This window comes from Mustela erminea, chromosome 8, assembly GCF_009829155.1.
Source record: "Mustela erminea isolate mMusErm1 chromosome 8, mMusErm1.Pri, whole genome shotgun sequence".
NCBI classification, from domain to species: domain Eukaryota; kingdom Metazoa; phylum Chordata; class Mammalia; order Carnivora; family Mustelidae; genus Mustela; species Mustela erminea.
The window spans coordinates 27,850,808-27,871,014 of NC_045621.1; the positions used below are offsets into that span (position 1 = coordinate 27,850,808).

The 20,207-nt window shown below is 55.9% G+C and overlaps 1 protein-coding gene across 9 annotated transcripts in view; it reads right to left on the minus strand.

Moving 5' to 3' along the window:
* The window catches only part of TNS1 (tensin 1), a 178,626-nt gene that overhangs the window by 128,110 nt on the left and 30,309 nt on the right, over positions 1–20,207 (minus strand). The window contains exon 1 of one of the 9 annotated variants that reach the window (XM_032354758.1): positions 4,613–4,635. The exons of the other annotated variants lie outside the window; for them this stretch is intronic. The gene's annotated coding sequence lies outside the window, so the exon portion shown is untranslated. Of the gene's footprint in view, positions 1–4,612; positions 4,636–20,207 lie in introns of those variants that run through there. 9 annotated transcript variants of the gene reach the window in all.

A 20,207-nucleotide genomic window follows, 5' to 3' on the forward strand; every position in this document is an offset into this window, starting at 1 on the left:
AGGAAACTGAAGCTCAGAGAGGTTCCGCTGCTTGCCAAAGCCACACAGCTAATAAACAGGGTCGGCCTGAGTTAAGCCCCAGCAGTCTGGCCTTCAGAGTTACGTTTTCTGCCTCGCTCTAGACCTCTTGGCCAACACAGCCCTGTTTCCAGGCCCAGTCTAAATCCCTCACTCCTCCCCCCCTCCTCAGGCGGTCAGTTAGCGCTGAGCACCCTTGGACAGGCACACGGCATGGACCACCAGGGAGGCAAAAGGCACAGGCCTGCCCTCAAGGAGCTTGGAATCCAGCTAGAAGATCTCAGCAAGTTTGCAAGGAAAACTGAGGGGTCCCGTATTCTCTGTTGGAGAAGGCCTAGGAAGGTTTCTGGGGAAACTGGACCTCAAACTGGGACTCCCCTTCACCATGGTGGCAGGACAGAACTCCAGTCTGTCCCCTCACTCCTTGCTCATTGGCTCACTGGGACCACACCCTCCCAGCCCGCTCCCTCCTGCTTCCCAGAACACTCAGGCCTGAGCTACAAGCCTCCAGCCCTAAAAAGGCAGGGACTACAGAACCAAGACTAGCCCTGGAGGAGGCAGCACCAGGGACTGGCTCGGGCCCCCCAACCCCCCCCCCCCACCCCACCCCATCAAGCTCCAACTCTGCAGAGACCGACCATCTCTCTGAGGGAAACCAAGGTGTGAACAAGTAGGAAAGATGGCCAAGGTCACCAGCCTGAGCGGAGGCAAGCAATGGACCCAGCCGTGCCTCTTGCCACCTCTGCCTTGGGAAAGTGCTGAAGGCAATCTGAGCACAGGAAGGAGAGGAGGGCCAAGTGTGACCTTGCATAATGGAGCAGAGCACCCAGGGAGGTGGGCACGGCCCGCAAGGCTGGCAGCCCAGCCACCTGGCTACTCCCGTTCCAGCTCGCTGGTGCCCACACCTCTGCGTGCCTAATGGCTTTGAAAGCTAAGAGCCAGGGCTATGGGAATACAGCTCTGGAGACAATGGTCCCTCCAGTATCCCAAAACCTCTCCCTCCCTCCCCCGGCATCGTGCCCACTGGCTGTTTTCAGAGTCCAGTAACGGAGAGGGCTTTCCTCTGCTCCCCTCCAATATACATCCCTCAGACAAACCTCAGCTCCCCTTTCTGGGCAGAGACTCGTGGCCCCAGAAATAAGCCAAGAAGCCAGAAACCGCCCGCTGCTGAGAGCCTTTGCCATCCATGCCAGCTCTAACCCCGACTCGTCCAGACTCAAGGGCACACTCAGCATCTCACCTTCCCGCTCCTCTAGGGTCCTTGTTGGACCAGAGGAGAGCGTGTCCTCCTGAAGCAGCCTCATCTAGTCCCGACCGGAGATACAGGACTCCAGTTCGACAGAGAGAAGGACTTCATCCTCAGATGAAGCCAGGACTGAGAGGAGGCAGGAGGATAACCAGGGCAACTCGGGCCCTACTCCTTCACTCTCCCCACCAAGGAGAAAAGGAGTCCCAGGGACCGAGGGGAGATGCAGGCTGGGACAGAAAGGACAGAGCCCAGGCGGGTCCTGAGCCCAGCCTAGAAGCCCACATTTGACATCATGAAAAGCCCCAGCCTCCCAGGGTGTGGAGTTCAGAAACCTCGAACCTCAACCCCACCCTGCCTTTCCGCCCACTGCCTGGTGCCCACCCCAGAGGGAAACGGGTCTGGAGAGGTGGCAGGGAGGGAGGGAGCAAGGCGACCCACTCCCCCACACTCCTCCCTTGCAACCCCATCGCGACTCACACATACCACTTCAAGCTGCCCGGACAACCCTGTGTTAGGTCACGAATTTGGAAACTGAGGCTCAAGCAAGGGCCAGCCCTGGGACTTTCTGCATCTCAGAACTTGACACTGTTCCTCTGCCTACTACCTCCAGGCAGCCTGGGGAGGCCCCTTCCCATGGTGGGGGGTAATGGGACTATGGTAGAAGACAACAAAATGGCAGGGGCTTGAGCTGTCAAACTTCAAGCACACCCCGGCCCCTAATCCTCCCTCACGGGCCACCAGTTAGCCCCCTTAGCAGGGAGCACAGGCTCTAACTGAAGGCGGGCAGGGGGCAAGGTCGCCCCCTCCATTCCGCACCACGTCACACAGCCCACAGATCTGTGCTGGCCCTCGTCGGGTTAACCAGCAGGGCAAGGCTCAGAGTGAGACAGGAAGAATCGGAAGAAACTCAGAATCTTTGCAGGAAGCAGCTGGGGCAGACCTGGTAGGAGAGTGTGCAGTGGGTGCGAGCAGAGAGCACCAGGCTCTCTGTTCCCCAAACACCGGCAGGGAGGAGGAGGCAGTGCCCACACCCCAGGCTGGAGGCCACCGCCTTCCTGCTTCCCCGTTCTGGCTGTCAGAGAATTTCTGACTCCAAGAATCCCAGGACCTCAGCATCCCAAGAGACCATCAGGGTCATCTCTCCTAACCGCATCCCAGCTCAGGAATCCTTCCACGCTGTTTTCCAGCCTCTGTCTGAACTCCCCCCTGGACGGAAAGCTCACTACCTTACAAGGACCCCATTCTCCTGGGCTGGCCAGCCAGGCTAGTTAAGAACCCCTCTGTTAGGGCGCCTGGGTGGCTCAGTGGGTTAAGCCGCTGCCTTCGGCTCAGGTCATGATCTCAGGTTCCTGGGATCGAGTCCCGCATCGGGCTCTCTGCTCAGCAGGGAGCCTGCTTCCCTCTCTCTCTCTGCCTGCCTCTCCATCTACTTGTGATTTCTCTCTGTCAAATAAATAAATAAATAAATAAAATCTTTTAAAAAAAAAAAAAAAAAAGAACCCCTCTGTTAAACCTGAGCCAAGCTTCCCTCACCCAACAAAAATCCATTCTCCCTTTTCGCTTCCTGTTCCTACCTCAGTACAAACATGTCACCGAGAAGTCCCAAACTCCAGGTCTTCTGCTATAGCCCGTCAGAGATGAGAAGATGGTCACCCAACAGCAAGGTCGGCTCTGAACTCACCCACACCGCAGCCAGCACCCGCCACCCACCCAGCTACCAGCTCCCGGGTGTATACGATCCTGGAGGCAGCCACCCCGTCAGAGACTCTAAGCTGGGGCTCTGAGCAACGTGAAGTATGGAGAGCACTAGGAGAGTGATAGGGAAGGAGAGGCAGGTGTCTGGAAGCAGAGGGTCCCATGCTGCCTCCTCCACCACCTGAAAATTCTCATTTCTGGATCAAAGACCTGGCTCCCAGCTCGGAGGGTGGGGTGGAGGGGCCCTACAGACTGGCGGAGACCTTCACCACCCTGGGATCCCAGCACTGTTCCATGGAGAGCTCTTCCTGCCAGCTCCCCACCACAGCCCTGGGCCAGGGGTCGGACAGGGGGGCACTCAGCTGTAGCAAGCTCTGAGATCCTGGGGGAGAGCGAGGGTGGGGAAGACAGGAGCAGCGGCCAACTGGCAGGACTAGAAGCAACTTAAGGCCAAGTGTGAGCCACAATAGTCCCCACCCCACCCGGCAGCTCCAGGAAGGGGCCCAGCAGAGACTCAAGGAAAGAGAGTGCTCCCCACGCCCTCCTGACCCCCCTGCTTTCCCTCTGCCACATGGAAGAAGTTCTGCAACTTCCAGAAGAGAAACCCCTGGTTTCCAGGTCCTCCTCTGAGCCTCATCCCACAGTGGCTTGTCTAGCCCTCCCCTACCCAGCTCCCATCCTGTCCGCTAACCCCATCCCACCGCGCAGCAGGCTTCTCCTGGTCTCCCCTAGGTCCCCCTCCCCGCCCGGCTTTCTCTTCTACGATAGTGGCCTCAGCCTAAGAACATCTGGTCCTGAATTGGGGAGGGGGGTGTGCCAGATACTGAGGTTAGCTTGGCAGAGCCTCTCCCGCTTGGGAAGGGGTGGCAGGCAGGGCACCAGAGGGTCAGAGGAGGAGATGGGGGGGTGGGAGGAGAGGAAAGGGGGGGTAGAAGGCAGCTGTGTGTGTCTGTTCATTAACTACCTGGATTAGCCATTTCTGCCCGGAGGGGTGAGGAGGGGCTAAGAGCTCCTGGCTGGGGGAGGGCAGCAGCGGGCACGCATGCCAGGCTGGGCCCGCATGCCCAGGGACCCAAGCCGAGGGCAGTGCAGCAGGGAAACCCTTCCAGGCCTGCCTAACCCTCCCGTGCAGCTGTGGCCCGCCCTCTGGGAGATGAGAGGTGGGAGCAAGGAGAGCCCCAAGGAGGAGAACAGGGCCCAGCAGCAGCTCCAGTGGGAGGCAGGGAAAAAATGCCCAGGCTCACGTCTCTCACAGTCCTCTCTGAGGCAGCCCCGGGAAGGCCAGTGGGTAGGGGAAGAGACCAATACTTCAAGCCTCCCCCTCTTTTGCCCTGCTGACCTCAGTCTCGAGCAGCCCCTGACACCCACAACTTCCCCAGCAAACCAAACTCCTGCCGATGGGCTCAGAGCAGGGACAACCACACCCCAGACATCCTTGCCAGAACCAGACCCCGAAGGCAGGGAACTGACAGGTTGGCCTCCAGGGTCTAGACCAGCCCCAGGGCATGTGACCGGGTGGGCTGACCTCCCCCTCCCCTAATTTATAGGATCGGGGGTCCTGACAGCATCAGTAGGACAGGCCAACACGTGTGTGTGTGTGTGCGCGTACACACACACACACACACACACACACACACACGCCACACTCACCTTTCCAACAGAAGGGCCACCGGGTGGGGTGGGTGTCAGGTCTCACGGGACAGAGCAGTGGGCAATGACGGGGCAGCAGCTGTGGCAGGCCAGAAGCTGGTTGCCGAGAGGAGGGCGTGAGTGAGCCTTGTGTTTAGGCAGGAGCGGGCAGGGGAGCGGAGCTGGTCCCAGGGCCACTGCTGGGAGCAACTGAGCCTGGGCGCTGCTGGCCTGGCTCCCTCCCCCGGCGAGGCGGGCGGGCAAGCGCACCGCCTCCTTCCCCTCCTTCCCGGAGCCGGCCAGCAGCCTGCCCGCCGCCGCCTCCTTTAACCCCTGAAGCGCTTGGCTCCCGGCTCCCAGCTCCCGGCTCCCCGCTTCCAGCTCCATGGCTGGGCAGCAGGCACATGACTGGGGCCCTGGGGCCCAGAAGTTCGGACTCCCCTCCTTCAGCCACCAGCCCAGCAGTTTCCCCCGGACCTGTAGGGAGGCATCAAAGGGCCTGGGGACACAGGTGGGGAAAGGGGACAGGTGGCCAAGAAGTCTGGGACACCAGGGAAAAACACAGCTGCAGAGAAATGGCCACAGTGCTGCCCGCTGGAAAAGGATATTTGGTCAGATGGTAATGACAATGATAATCACAAGAAGAGCAACTCCCAGTTTCTGTAGCGTACCCTGCTCTCTGCCAATCCCCACTCATTTGGTGGCAGGAGACCCAGAATCTCACTTTTGAACCCATTTTTCTGAAACACTCCCTGCTTTCTTCTCTCGGCTGAGTTCAAGCTTTTGTAACTGTATTTTTATTTTTATTTTTTTTAAGATTTTTATTTATTTATTTGACAGAGATTACAAGTAGACAGAGAGGCAGGCGGGGGGTGGGGGGTGGGAGTAGGCTCCCTGCTGAACAGAAAACCCTGTGACTGTATTCTTAAAAGTGATGTGAAGTGGGGGCTCCTTGGAGGCTCAGTTGGTTAAGCGTCTGCCTTGGGCTCAGATCATGATCCCAGGGTCCTGGGATCGAGCCCCAAACTCTTTTCTCCATCCAGCTAGTTCTCTAGAGCGCATGCGCGCTCTCTCTCTCTCTCTCTCTCCCTCCCTCTCATTCTCGCTATCTCCATTGCTATCTCTCTCGAATAAAAAAATATGTTTTAAAAAAAGTGATGTGAACTCTAGTTAAAGAGACACATGCTTCAGCTCTCTTTGAAATGCATCAAACAATACCATGGACTGATGGATGGAGAGAGAAACAGAAATGTGATAAAGCAAATACACCAAAGAATTCATCACAGACTCTAGGGAGTTTGCCATAATCTTTTCAGCTTTTCTATACGCGCGAATATCAGCAGAAACAAGATCTGAAAGTCTGAAGCACCATAGAAATAAGAGTGAGGAAGGGAAAAGCCATTCGCTGAACACCTGTCGCACTCCAGACTCGGAAAGAATATTCTCTCTCACTTCATCTACGAATCTCCTTCATCCCAGCTGAAGAAAGCCATCTTGGAGTGGTTAGGTGACTTGTCCAAGACCACACAGGACGGTGCTGAGTGGAAACTCAGCCTTGGACAAGCTCGCTCCAGAGCCAAGCTCCCCACCACTCAGTCCTCCAGAGGCGGAAAGGCCCTTCTCTTCCCCATCTGGGCCGCCTTTGTGGGAGGTCCTGGGCCAGCAACCTGCCTCTCAGAGCCTCAGTTCCCCTGCTGTCTGAAGAGTTTGAATCCAAAGTTCCTCAGGATATCTTCCAGTTCGAACACTCTGACTTCACTAATTCAGCCAAACCCTTCCCCAGGCTTCAGTTCTCCAAAGAGTAAAGTGACAGGGAAGGCCAGAGAAGGGACAAACGGCCTCAGGAAAGATCTGGGGGCATCTGGGGCCACCAATGGTCAAACCTTCGGATGGCTTTCTCCCTCCCCACCCCACCTCCCTGGTTTTGGTGATAGTGAGATCCTTCAGGATTCAGGGAAGGGGGCACCTTCCTGTGGACCCTGTGTGGGCAGGGTAGAGACAGAGCCTAATTGTGCCCTCCCTATCCCGGCCTTCAGGACAAGATGACTTCACCCCTTCCTAGGTGGAGAGTCTGGGTTCCCAGGGTCCCAGCTGCCAGCATCTCAGAACCTACCAGCCTTGCAGGTGGCCTTGGTGTGTGAGAGTGATGGTGCCGGCAGGGACAGAGATGGAAGAGACGTGCCCCGCTGAATGTCTGTGTCTCTGAGCCTGACAACTACCCAGCCCAGCTCCCTGCCCAGCCCTCCCTGGCCCCAGTTCTGAGGCAAAGGTGAATCCTGAGAGCCTTGTCCTGCTAACCCCTGCACCCCTGCAGACCGGGGGCTTGGGACAGTCCTGGTCAGGTGAGGAAAGTGAGAGATTCCGCCTAAGAATGTTGACTCTGGATTCCCCCGGCCTCAGGGCCCCATGGGCCAGTCCCAATTGGGACTCACCTAGAGGTGGATGAGGAGTCAGCCATGAAAGTGGCAGCCCCTCCCTGAGTCTTGGGCCACAGAGTAGCGCCCCAGCCTCATGTGCAGGACTGCACACTGGCTCCAGGGCCATCCTCCCCATCTCCTCATTCCAAGCCACACCCCCTGTCACCCTGATCAATACGAAACTGTCCCGGGCCCTCCACTGCCTACCAGATCCAGTCCCAGCTCTGCAGAAGGATGCCCTGTGACATAGCCCCAACTCTGAGCTTTTTGAAGGTACAATTCCCTCTCTTCTCTATCATTCATCAGGCCTCAACTCAAAAGCCACATCCTCCCTGGGTCCTTCTGCATCTGCACCATTTGGTAGGTACTGTCCCTTTCTCTGGACCCTCAAGGCCCTTGCTCAAACATTGACACCAGGACACTCACTTGTTAGGAGCACTTCTAGATCTCCCAGTGAGATCTAGATCCCAAGATTTATGCATCATTCCCTTCCGCTATCCTAGCGCACCCAATGCCCAGCACAAGGTGGGCACACAGACTCTCAACGAATGCAGGTTGAATAACTGAATAGTGAAGAGATGGATGGATGGATGGATGGATGGACGGACGGACAGATGATGGATGAATGGATGGGTGGACATATGGATGGACGGATGATGGATGGACAGATGATGGATGGATGGATGGATGATGGACGGATGGATGGACAGACGGATGAATGATGGATGACTGGTTACAAACAGAAGGAAAGAGCACTTTTAAATGCCTGATTCTGCCCAAGACTGTACCAAGACGATAAAAGACGACTTTTATCTTCAAGGCTGTATAAAAAACTGACCATCAGAAAAACTGACCACGTTAAGACATGAGGTTCATGTACCTGATTTCCCAGGCACACACCCTCCAAAGGAGATTGGGGAGTGGGGTGGGTGTCTAAGAGATGCTGTCCTCAGCTCCTTGCAAGGAGCCCCTGGAAGGGACGCACTCCAACTTCCACCCCAACACTACCCCCTCTCTCCCAGCCCTCCTGCTCCAGCACCAATCCAGCAAGTCTCTAGAAACCACACAGACAGGAAATCAAGGAGCTAGAGGATTTCAAAGCAAAAGAGTAGCCTTCCCCTTGATTTCCAAGAGCTGTCCCATAGCCGATCATCCTCCGGAACCCCTCCCTGACACCCCGGGGTTTCCCCAGTGTCAGTCCCAGCCTCTCACATGCCTGCACACACGCACGTGCACACACACACACATGCTCACACCCAGAGTGAGAGCTGCTTTCTACAGAACGCTGCTTAGCCCCTTTTCCCTCCCCTCCTCACCGCCCTCCTCCAAAGGAGGCAAGGGATTCCCAGGGTTTCCCATCTCCCACTGCACCCTCCCCTCCCCGCCTCCTAAGCCAGCCCATGCCCCTCTCCCTCCTCCCGCCCTCCCTCCCTCCCACCCCTAGTGCAGGACTGCACATCTGGTTCCAGTTGTGGTTGGTCCGTTCAGGGGTAGGCCTGGGGGTTTCTCATAAAACTGAATAATACCAGTGTTGGAGCCTGTGGAGCTGGGGGAAGGGAGGGCAGGAGGCCGAAGGGGCGGGAGGGAGAGAAGCGGGCAGCAAGGAGGCAGAGAAAGACACAGAGCCCAGAAAGGAGCAGGGCTGCGCCTGGCATCTAGCAAAGATTCAATGGGTGCTTGTTGAGGGGAGATAGAAGCCAGAGAGACAGAGGGCAGGAAAGCCAGGAGGAGAGAGAGCAGGACAAAGAGAGGGTCAGAAACAGAGACCTAGAAGGAGGAAAGAGACGAAGCTGGGGGTGGTGGGACAGCGCCACTGGGCCACAGAGCAGCCATTGAGAAGAAGAGAGAAAATGAATCGTGCCTGTCGGGGCCAGGTGCTGAGTTAGGCACTTCCAGTGGAACAGGAGGGGATGTGACAGAAAGGAGGACAAAGGGACACACAGAGACACAAAAGAAAGGGCAAAGATAAAGTCAAGGGAAAGACTGACTGCCTAAGAATGTCAACTCTGGATTCCCCCGGCCTCAGGGCCCCATGGGCCAGCACAGAGCAGTTCCCGGGTTTTCTCTTACTCTGTTTGCGTCAGGATTTGAAAGCCCAGCCTGCACCAAACCTTTCCCATGTGTTTTTCCATTAAAAACCCAAGAGATGTCTCTAATTCTTATCCCAGTCTTAGAGACCGGCTCCGAGCAATTAAGAAATTTACCTAAAACCACAGGGCAGCTGATAACACGGTACCTGAACCCAGGTCTTGCAACTCAAGGCTGTTTCGCCAACCAACACAACTGGGAATTCCGGGTCCCTGGCACTCCCTCTGGAGGCCATTGCGTCATGTAACCCCCACTCTTGTGGGGCCAGATCCCTGGGTCCTTCTCACCCTGAGCAGGGCAGAGAGTAGACCACCACCGTCCAGCAGGCAAGGACTGGCTTCCCAATCTTCCTAGGAGGTGCTGGAGCTATCCTGTCTAGCGCCCTTGGCCCCCACCCTTGTCCTCCCTCTCCATGGCAGGGAAGGCAGTGCCACAGGCCCAGGTCCCAAGGGGAGAGGCCCTGGGCCTCAGGATCCTGCTTGGCCCACACCACAGCTGACTGGGAGCCAGGCCCTGGGTAACACCCTAAGCACTTGGTCAATGTCTATGCCTTGGGTTCCCCTCTCCCCCTTCAGACGACCGCCTCCCCACCAACACCCCAGCTAGAGAGGAGTTGGGCTTTCTCCCAGGATCCTTCATCTCAGGGCTACCTCCTGGGAACCACCCCCCCCCAACTCAGCTGGCCCTCCCTCTCCCCCAGAGCTGGCTTCAAAAGCCACACCCCCACCCTGCTGCCCCAAAGAGCCCCTCTCCCTTCCTTCCTGATGCTGGGTTCCACAGCCCAGGTCACAGGTCTCTTTTCTATTTGTCATCCTCAAGACTCAGGCCAGGGACACCTGGGTGGCTCAGTCAGTTAAGCCACTGTCTTCGGCTCAGGTCATGATCCCAGGGTCCTGGGATCGAGTCCCACATCGGGCTCCTTGCTCAGCGGGGAGCCTCCTTCTCTCTCTGCCTCTGCCTGCCTCTCTGCCTGCTTGGGCTTGCTCGCATGCGCGCTCTCTCTTCTCTCTCTCTCTCTCTCTGACAAATAAATAAATAAAATCTTAAAAAAAAAAAAAAACTCAGGCAAGAAAGACTGAGGCAACAGCAAGGGGCACCCCCTCCTCACCACTGTCCACTCCATTTGCATCTAATTTGCATGCATTCCCAGCATCTTGCCAAGTGCAGAGCCTCAGCCCAGTGCCACACTCTCCCCCCCACCCCAGGGAGGGAGGCACACTCTGCCTTGTGCATTCGGATTTCCTACTCTCAGGTTTGTGCCCAGGGTCTGAGGGCAAAGGATCAATAAGGCAGGAGAAGCCTGAAAGAAATGGTCTGCCAAAAACTTGTGCCTAAGACACATGCTGGCAGCCCCTCCCTCCTGAGCCTGCCTCAATTTCCAGCCAGGAAAGGCCCTTGGATCTAGCCCCAAGGCCTCAGACTGGGAGTCAGGGTCTTGAGTTCCAGCCCTGTCCAGCCACCGATGCCCTGGTGACCAGATGACACTCTTGGTCCCTCTTGGCTTCCATCCCCTCATCTGACAACCTCTAAGATCCCTTGGAAGATTCCCAGAACACATTTTTAGGCAGACATTGGTCCTTGGCAGAAAGTCCCTGCTGTGCCAGTTCATTGCCCACAAATCCCTGTCTCCCCTGAGAAACCCGATTTTAAAGCTGTAAGAGCTCTGGGCTTTAATCGCCTCTGGGACAGGACTGCTCTCAAGCCTACACCAGCGATGATCACCGGCTTCATCCCAGATACTTCTTTTCATAGAACCCACAGCTCTCCCTCGCACAGCGCACCCACCACCCTAACCCCACTATTACAAGGCCCCTAGCCTGGACAGGATAGTCGGGGATCCCCCACACCTGAAGTTATCTGGATTTCAGGAAGGTGTTGGCAGGAGCTGTGATGAAATGCTTGGAGATGAGATAGAGAGCCGAGCAGATTCCTAACCAGCAAGGCAAGGGGTGTTGATTAATAGATCAATGTCAACTTCCTGACTTGCCAAAGGGCTCTGTCCTCTGCCCTGGCTTGTCCAACATACTTATCAGTAACTTAGATGAAGACTTAGAACAGAGGCTTACCAAGTACACAAAGGTAAAAACGCAAAAAAGGAAGAGCTAAGGCGCTCTTGAACCAAAATGCAAAACTGACTTTATAAACAGGCCAGAATTAGTAAGGGAACGTTTCTCTTGGGGTCAAGTCCTAAACTAAGGTTCCAAAAGTCATAAAAACCCTGAATTAATAATAGTTCGTGCAATAACAAAAAAAAAAATAGTTCATGAAAGGAAAGGCCTAAGATTTAATGAAAACAGAAATTCAGTTCAGTTCTCAGTAGGCTATGGCTGCCACCAACAGGCACGTGGTCTTTGGGTTGCATTAAGAGAGGTATAGAATATAGACCAAGGGAGATGAAAGTTCTACTCTCCTCCATGACTCTCAGACACCACCAGAAGTGTCAGGTATTATTGAATCAAAGTACAAGAAAGGTTAAAGAAATTGGGCCAATTTTTCTTTCAAATCATAAAAAAAAAAAAAAAAAAAAGAGGACACAACACACATCGTCAAGTATTTGAAAAATGTCTTGGAGAAAGTGAGCCAGGACAAACTCTATTGCCCACATCCACCTCCTTTGCCTTTCTGCCCCTTCATCTATGAACTCCCTGAAGCCTGGGACCATTTCCCATTCATTTCTGAATGTCCAAAGGGCAGAATCAGTCAGGGGCTGAGCAGCTGTGAGGACGAAACAGCATCCTGACCAGGCCTGTGGGCACTGATCAGTAGGGAGCATGCTGGCCCCGGCACTAGAGCTGAGCTTCCGCCAAGCGGGCTGCTAAAGCCAGAGGAGGCCAGGAGCCGGGCTGGTGGCTGAACGTCTGGCTGGCACACACTGTCCCAGGCCGGCTCTCATGCTGGCCAGCCGGCCTCCCACCCCCCAAGACTCACCCTTCACCACCGTTCTGTGGGGACTGGTCCCAAATGGGCAGCCTAGCCCGACGTGGGGAGCTGCCCCGTGGCCCAGGTCCTGCCATCATGGGACTGGTCCTGTCTCCCATCACCTGCATGGCTTTCCAGCTCATTTTATGTGCATGGACTTTCTCTCCCTCACCCCCTAACCGACCCTCCTCTCATCATCCCTCCTCCTTTACATTGATCCTCATGCCTCCAGGGCTCTTAGGGCTGCTTCTTACTCTCTGCTCCCTGGCTGTAGGCTGCTAACAATGGCAGCCCTTGCCCTGCTCCCACCTCCTCCCCCATTTTTTCTTATTTATGTTGTGCTTTCAGGGCTGGAGAGCTGGAGACTCTCTCCTGAGGACTTAGCCTTGCCCCCCCCCCCAGATAATGATCTCTCCGCTCCATTTTGAAATGCTCCACTTTGAAATGCGGTGCTGTCCCTCTAGGAGTTTGAGAGCCAGGGAAACCAGGCCCTATCCTTCTGAGGCCCAGGGCTAGAGGGGAAAGTGTCTAGGCTTTGGTGCTGCATGGACCATCTCTGAAGCCTGTCCCCCTCCACCCCATCCCCGAAGACTGTGTGACCTCAGGCAAGTTACTAACCACTCTGAGATGAGCGCAGAGTCTGACCCAGAGTGGTCCTCCCTATACCCAAGCTCCTGCCACCCCCTCCTCCTTCAGAGATGCCATCACCATCCGGACCCTGGAGTCGGGATTCATCTCTCCTTCCTGTGTGTCTCTTAGGACCTGTTTAATAAACACATTTACTAAGAGTTTTCCATGTGCCAGGCACTATTCCTAGAGCTTTGCGGTTAACAACTTCGATCGTCCTAACAACCCTATGGGTATTGACCATCGTTAACCCCATTTTCTAGGTAAGGAATGACGCTCAGAGACATCAACTGTGATTGCCACTGCTCTCCTCCCTGAAGCCGCGTGTGAGGGGGCCTCGGGCCCGTCACCTTCCTGTGTCCGACAGATGCTCGCTCGCAGCCTCTCCTCTCCCACACCAGGCCCTCGGAGTTTACCCCACGCCCTGCTGAGGCTGGAAGGTTCCATTGAGAGGCGGCCTGCTTCCTGTGCCTCCAGTTTCTGCTGCAGAGCGCAAGTCCCTTCAAAGCTTTATTCAGAAATCTCTCTCTCTCTCTGTCTCTCTCTCACACACACACACACACACACACACACAAAACAGCTCACAATCCCCCCCAAGTCCTCACTTCACAGGATAGACATTCCCAGCTCTGCTGCAGTTTCTGGCTCTCTCCACCCTCCAGGTGCTTGCCTATTTCCCCGCCTCTGACCCCATCCCGGCTGGCCTTCCTCTGCGCCTCCGTTCGCCCGTTCATTCAACAAACACTCCTGAGTGCCTGCGGGGAGGGGGGCCCAGGGCCAGCATGGAGGGCAGATCCAGGGGAAAGCCAAGACGGGGCACCTTCCCTCAGGAGTCCTTGGTCTAAAGGAGGGGACACCACCCAAAAGAAGCCTCAACACTTCACACCAACAGTGCTGAGCCGTGCGAGGGGAAGAGGAGAAAGCCCAAGGGAGGGGTGGCATGGATCCTGACAGCTCGTGTGCACCGGACATGCTCCAGACCCCGATATAAAGCCCCCACATGCCTCATTAGCCTGTTCCCTCCTCACCATGGCCCTGGGAGATGTCCTTCTAACCCCACTTTGAACAGCGGGGGGAGCTCAGACACAAGTGGCCAAGTCACTTGCCCAAAACCAATGAGACAACAGCTAAGCAACGGTGGCCACAGCAACAGGCCTGAGCCCCAACTCTACTCTCAAGCACCCGGCCCCCTTATCACCAAGAGGTTAGGACTCAGTTCCCAAACACCGACACCCCCCACACACACGCAGCAGCAGTGGGCCATGCAGAAGGTAGCAGGCCTGCCCTGGTGGGACCCGGACCCCTCACTGTGCTTTTCACCCATCTACCCCTCAAGCAGCATCGGCTTCACCAAGATGGTAGTCACCCCAACCCTGGACTCCCCGCTTATTCTCACCTTGCTGTCACCTTCAGACAGCTGACCTTTTCACTCTGGTTGGCTTCAGGGTGGCTGGGGACAGCTCCTCCCACCAGGGCTTGCTTGAAACATGGCTCCTAGTGTCACCAAGGGGACCAGGGAGGGTCGAGAAGGGCTCCAAACTCTGGGACACAATCATCCCAGGCTCTCCCCAGGGCCACCCAAGTGAGGCTCCCAGCTATGGTAAGAATTTAGAGTTGACGCAGCCAACCCTCACATTGTAGTTAGATGCAAAGCGAAGCCCAGAAAGGCCAAGTAGGGAGTCCCAAAGTCACCACGGAGAGGAACTCAATGGCGTCAACCCAAGAACCATGTGGCCGGTGCAGGCCCCTATATCACACCAGCCTCCAGGAGAGCCAGTCCTGGCCTTGACAGAGAGGGATCCAGTTAATCCTGAGGAAGACAAGAGAGGCCCGGGTCCCTGGGCTGGTGAGGGGCCCAGAGGACCAGCTAAAGGATTCTTGGGCTCCAGGTGCAGCCCAGGCCTACTCCCCACCAATGACCAGAACGGAGGCTGGGGCAGGAAGGGTGAACACGGCAAGGGACATCAGCTGGAGCCCCTCCCTCTGGGGGCTCCTCCCCGGGGACCCCCGGGTGACTGTTTTCCTAGGAACATTGTGTTCAAGCTGTGAGTCTTGGCCCAAGCACCCTACCCTGGCAGATCTCCAGCTGCCTGTTTAATAATGTACAGCCGATCGGCCAGTAACAGCAGGTTCCAAAAAAAAAAAATTTTTGATGGTTGTTTTTGTTGTTGATTTTTTTTCTTTTCCTTCCAGGTAGTTGGTGATGGTTATGAGGAACAAGTGTCCCCTGGCTGGGGTCCAGGGCAACCACCGCCTGCCCAGGCTAAGGGATCCTGGCAGATCCCACCTGCCTCTGCCCACCCCTCCCACCGTGCCCAGGCGCCAAAGTGCCCACACCCGCCTCCGCGGTCCTGCTGACACCCTGGGCCTGCTTCCCAGGGGCGGGCAGCTGTCCGGGCACCTGGGAGGTCCAGAGAGGCCCAGTAGGGCCGAGGGAGAGGATGTGGGATGTGCTGGCGGGGGCAGAGGAAGGGCAGGTGGGGGCTCAGCACTAAATGGGCCCAGCGCTTCCTAGGAATTCCGCCCCGTCTGGCTGCAGTCAGGAACGGAAGGTGGAGCCGGGGTTAGCCCAACCAGGTGCGAGGACCTAAGTCCAGAGCCAGACGGCCAGCTCTCCTGGGAAGGACTGGGAGAAGGGGTGAGCATTTGGGGCCCTGCCCTCCTTCGGGCGACTCATCTCCATCTGAGAGAGAATCTGCAGCAGAATCAAGGGAGCTGGAAAACAGAAGCCTCACGGGAGGGGAGTTAGGACAGAGAATGGAACTTTCAGTCCTGTAAGAACAGATCCAGTATTGCAAGGATTGCTCCTGGGCTACGTGCAGCGCCAGGCCCAGGTGAAAAGGCCGGCCAGATGCCCCTTGCCTATCCGGCCTGGCACCCCAGAAATGGGAATGAGGCAGGGCAGAGGGTGGGAAGAGGTGCCAGGAGCCAGGGACTGGGTCTTCACAGCTCCACACAGCTCCCTGATGACCCCAGGGCCAGTCTGTGTCCTCTCTGGGCCTCCATCTTACTGCTATGCCAGGATGAGCTGGGGGTCCCAACCACAGAGGGACTGCCAAGCCCAGATGCAGGGCAGATGGAGGAGTCCAGGATCGTGATGAAGAGGGAGATGCATTAGCACCTATCAAACTCTCAGGATGGTCCAGGCCCTGTATGTTTCCCTCTGTCATTAATTCTGCTGGGCAGGCGCTATTACTCCGACCCCTGAACAGAGGAGGACACCGAGGCTTGGAGCCGGGGAGGACCCATTTACCCAAGGGACGGGGGGCGTGACAGAGGCTCGATGTGCACACCAGCCGGCTGGCCTCAAGCCACCTTGGAGATTCCGACCAAGGGGAGCAGCCCAGCCCCCAAGCACCAAGCACCCCAGCAACCCCTCCTCTCTGCTCTGCACATCCAACCGCCACCCCCCAGCCTCTGTCTTGCCCTGGTGGGTTCCGCAGCCTCCCTTCTGTCCTTTCCTCCCTCCAGCTCATTAGGCCCCCTTGGGGCTTCCTGCTTCCCCCAGGGCAGGGGCATATGCAGCCACACGGCCCTGCACACTCACACACTCATACACACACACACTCACACATGTATGCACAGGGATCCATGCACTACACACAAGCACGTGTGCTTACACACACACACACACACACACACACACACACAAGCACACCCGTGAGCCCCAGCCACGGGTGGCCTGGCATAGACCCCTGCAGACTGTCTGGGCAGGCCGAACCGGACAGACGGCTGCCATGCCCCCGGGGTGGTTATCCCAAAGGCGAGAAGGCCGGTGGCTAAGAATACTGCGGCGCATTCCAGGCCTGAGATAAGCGGCCCCAAGCATCCTCGGCACGTTCTGGCCTCGCTGTCTCACCCCCGTGGATTCCACCCACCCGCAGCCCCGTCCCGGAAGGGCCCCAGCAGCCGGCGCCGCCAGTGCACACACCTTGGCTGAGGGCTAGCCGCCCTCCCCTCGCCAGGGACCCCAGGCACATGGCAGGTCTCGGTCTCCCCAATGAAGACACGCACGCAGGGAAGGAGGGGACGTATGTGTCCATCCTGAGATGTGGGCTAACCTACAGGGCCGGCAAATACACCCCCCACACGCCCCCCTTGCTTGTTACACACCAGCCAGAAGCTCATCACAACTGCGTTCACCCCCGCTCCGCAACATCACCGTATCCTGCAGGGGAAGGGACCGAGGTCCACAGAGACCCCACTGCTAAGAAGGAAGAGACCCTGAAATTGAACCGAGGTCTTTCAGTTCCTAAGCCAGGGCTCTTCCCAGGACCTCAACCCATCCCCCTTCCCAGCTGACTCTAAAATTACATCTTTCCAGGGCCACCATGTAGATCAGCGACATCCTTGAGGAAAAGACCCGTGTTCGTTACAGGCTCAAAAGGGGACTCTCAGTCACACACACACACGCAAGCAATACCTCCACAGAAGGGTCAGGTGTTCTGGGGCACCTGCAGCTGCCTTGAGGAGTCAGGATTGTCCCAGGGACAAGGGACAGAAGACTATGAGCTCCCAAATCCCCAAGTCCCCAAGGGTTTGGGAAGAAACGGAGTGAAGACAGAGAAAGGGGCTCCCCCACCTATGGAGCCAAAAGGGAAAGTCCTTTGGATTTTAGGGCCAGAGGATCAGGACAAAGGGCAGGGCCTTGGTGAACAAGGCAGGATCCTGAGGGTGACAGGAACATATGGAGTCCTCAGGGGCCCAGAAGGGACACAGAGAGGACAGACAGGAAAGAGAAAGAACAAAGCTAAGGAACCTGAGGTCCCTAAAGGAAAAAGGCAACAGGGAAAAATAAGAGATGCGGCTACGAAAGTTCTGGTGTACCTTGGTGATCCCGGGCAGCCCACACTTCTGTCTTTTTCTCACCTCATAGCCCAACCCTGTTCGGGGGCAGCAGTTCTAAAGTCTGTGTGCGCAGAAACACATACGCACACACAAACACACACACCCTTACATCTCAAGTGTCTCTCTGGGTAACCCAGTTAATGAGGTCAAGAGCTGTTCTGGACACTTCTCATACGAGAACAGTGGGGCCCAGAGAGGGGCTGTGGCTTCCCGAAGGCGCCAGGTTTCCTTTTTGCTGGGTTGGGGGAGCCAAGAAGAGGACCCTAGAATCCCTATATCCTCCAGTCCTCAGGAGTCAGCCCTGCCAAGGAACAGAGCTGAGGCCAGAGGCCTCAGAAGCAAAGGGAGACCGGAAGGAAGCTGGCCCCGGGGACTCTGGGGCGTGACTTTCCCAGCCCCAAGGAGATGGGATCAGGGAGGATCAGAGCAGCATCCAAGCTTGGCACCAGCTGACCTTGGCTGGCGATGAAGGCAGAGGGCACAGAGGCGAAGGAGGTAGGGTCACAGTAGGGAGTGAGGCTGAAAGAGGGGGTGTGTCCCCATGAAGACTTGGCCACCCCCAGCCACTGGCTTGGTAAGGCAGCTGTGCTTCCCAGAGCTGTGTGACCCCACAGCCGGCGTTGCCTGCTGAGCACCCCATCCCTCCCACTCTGAGCAAGCCAGGCAGCCTTACATGGACATCTCAGGGACACAGGCGTGTGAGCTCCCCCTCCCCCCCAGCTTTACCCTGGGGTGCTGCGCTTTCTCCACCGTCTCTCCTTCCAGAGCCCCCCTCTTTCCTGGGGACAGGGCAGCAGACCTGCAGGCCAAGGCCAAAGAGGGGAAGCGGAGATGGGGGTGGATATTGGGCTGTGGATTTCACACCAGCTGGATAGAGACCCCAGCTGGAAGCCTGTAGAGAAACCTGGAATGGAGAAGCCAGGGCTACAAACTGAGGAATGAGGACCCATTGGAAAAGGGATCACAGATGCTCTGCTGATTGGTGAAGGGACAGAGCCAAGAATATATGTAGACACATGATTATTCCAGAAACAGGCAAGAGCAGAGTTTGCACATTCATTTGCCTGATGCAAGCAAACCAACCGAAAAACAAGACATTTTTGAGATAATCAGGGAAAATTGAACATGCACTAGGTTTTAGCTGCTCCTAGGAAATTGTTATTAATTATGTTGACTATAATAATGGTATTATGGTAATGTTAAAATTAAAAGTCCTTATCTGTTAATGATACACAGTGAAGTATTTACAGTGGAATGATATAATGTCTGGGATTTGCTTTAAAAACACTCCAGCAAAAAAAAAATGGGGGGAGGCAAGGGAGGGGGCAGATGAGACAAAAACAAGGAGAGTTCACAGTTGTGGAGCACGGGTACAAAGGAGTGCATCATGCAGATGTTTTAAATCTCCCACAATAACGAACTGACACACACACACACACACACACACACACACACACACGTACACACGCACAGCAGGGGAAGGGGACTCATCTGATCCGTGTTCCCCAAAGTGTGGTATTCAGATGATTTTAGCTGGAAACGTGGCTCAACAATTTTCTTTTAATATTTTTGCATATTGAAAGAAATTAAAAATATGCAATTGTAGAGTAAGCCTACACTTTTTTTTTTTTAGAGTTTATTTATTTAATTGGGAGAGAAAGAGAACGAGAGGGAGAGGGAAAGAGAATCTGAAGCAGGCTCCCCACTGAGCACAGCACAACCCGGGTCTCCATCCCACGACCCTGAGATCATCACCTAAGCTGAAACCAAGAGTCAAGTACTTAACTGACTGAGCCACCCAGATGCCCCAGAGTAAGCCTAAACATTCTATCACTTAAATGAGCAAAAGGTTATAAAAGCCAAGTCTTTTTTTTTTTTTTTTTTAATGCCGTAATAGTGTAGGCTGGTGAGAACGGAAACCTTCGAATGGCAAAGGAAATGCACCCGAGCACAGCTGGGAAAGCACCAAGCCCACCCAAACTCCCCATCGCCAGGGAAGCCACACAGAGTCCCGCGGCGGAGTCACTCCTCCCTCGCCGACATCCTGGACAAGCAGGTGTGCCAGCATGCCCGAGACACCACCGCAGAGTCTGCACCGGGTGATGCCCGTGAGCCGCTGGAGTGCAGGGACCGAAGTGGGGAACAGTGGCTGCTGTCTACCAAGGGCAACCCCCTGGCTCTGTACTTGCACCATCTCCCGTCCCTGATCCCCACACAGCCCTCCAAGGTAGACAACATCATACCCATTTCACAGATGGGGAAAGTGTGACTCAGAGAAGAGGGGACTTTCTCAGGGTCCCAAGGCCAGTGTATGGCAGAGTCAGGATTTGAGCTCCCATCTCTCTGACACCCAGGCTTGAAGCTGAACCAAGAAGGCAGCCAGGTAACCAGGCCAACCGGAGCCTAAGGTCCAGCACGGATCTATAGTGTTAAAAGAGTTGGGAAGGAAGACAAGAAGAACAGGCACTATGAGAGGGAAAGAAGGGAGAGGCGGGCCTGTAGGCCCCGGGCTGCACCATCGGCTTGGATGTCCACAGAGTTGCTACCCAAAAGTGGCAGACAGGAAAGGGACTGCAGCAAGCTGAAGGAAGGTCAGACAGCTGGGGGCACTGGAAGGTAGAGATGGAAGGCTGGGAGCCTTGGTCAACGTTTCAAAACGCACTTCTGAGCTTCGGGCTGGAATTACACCAACTCAGCACGGGAACATAGGTCATTCC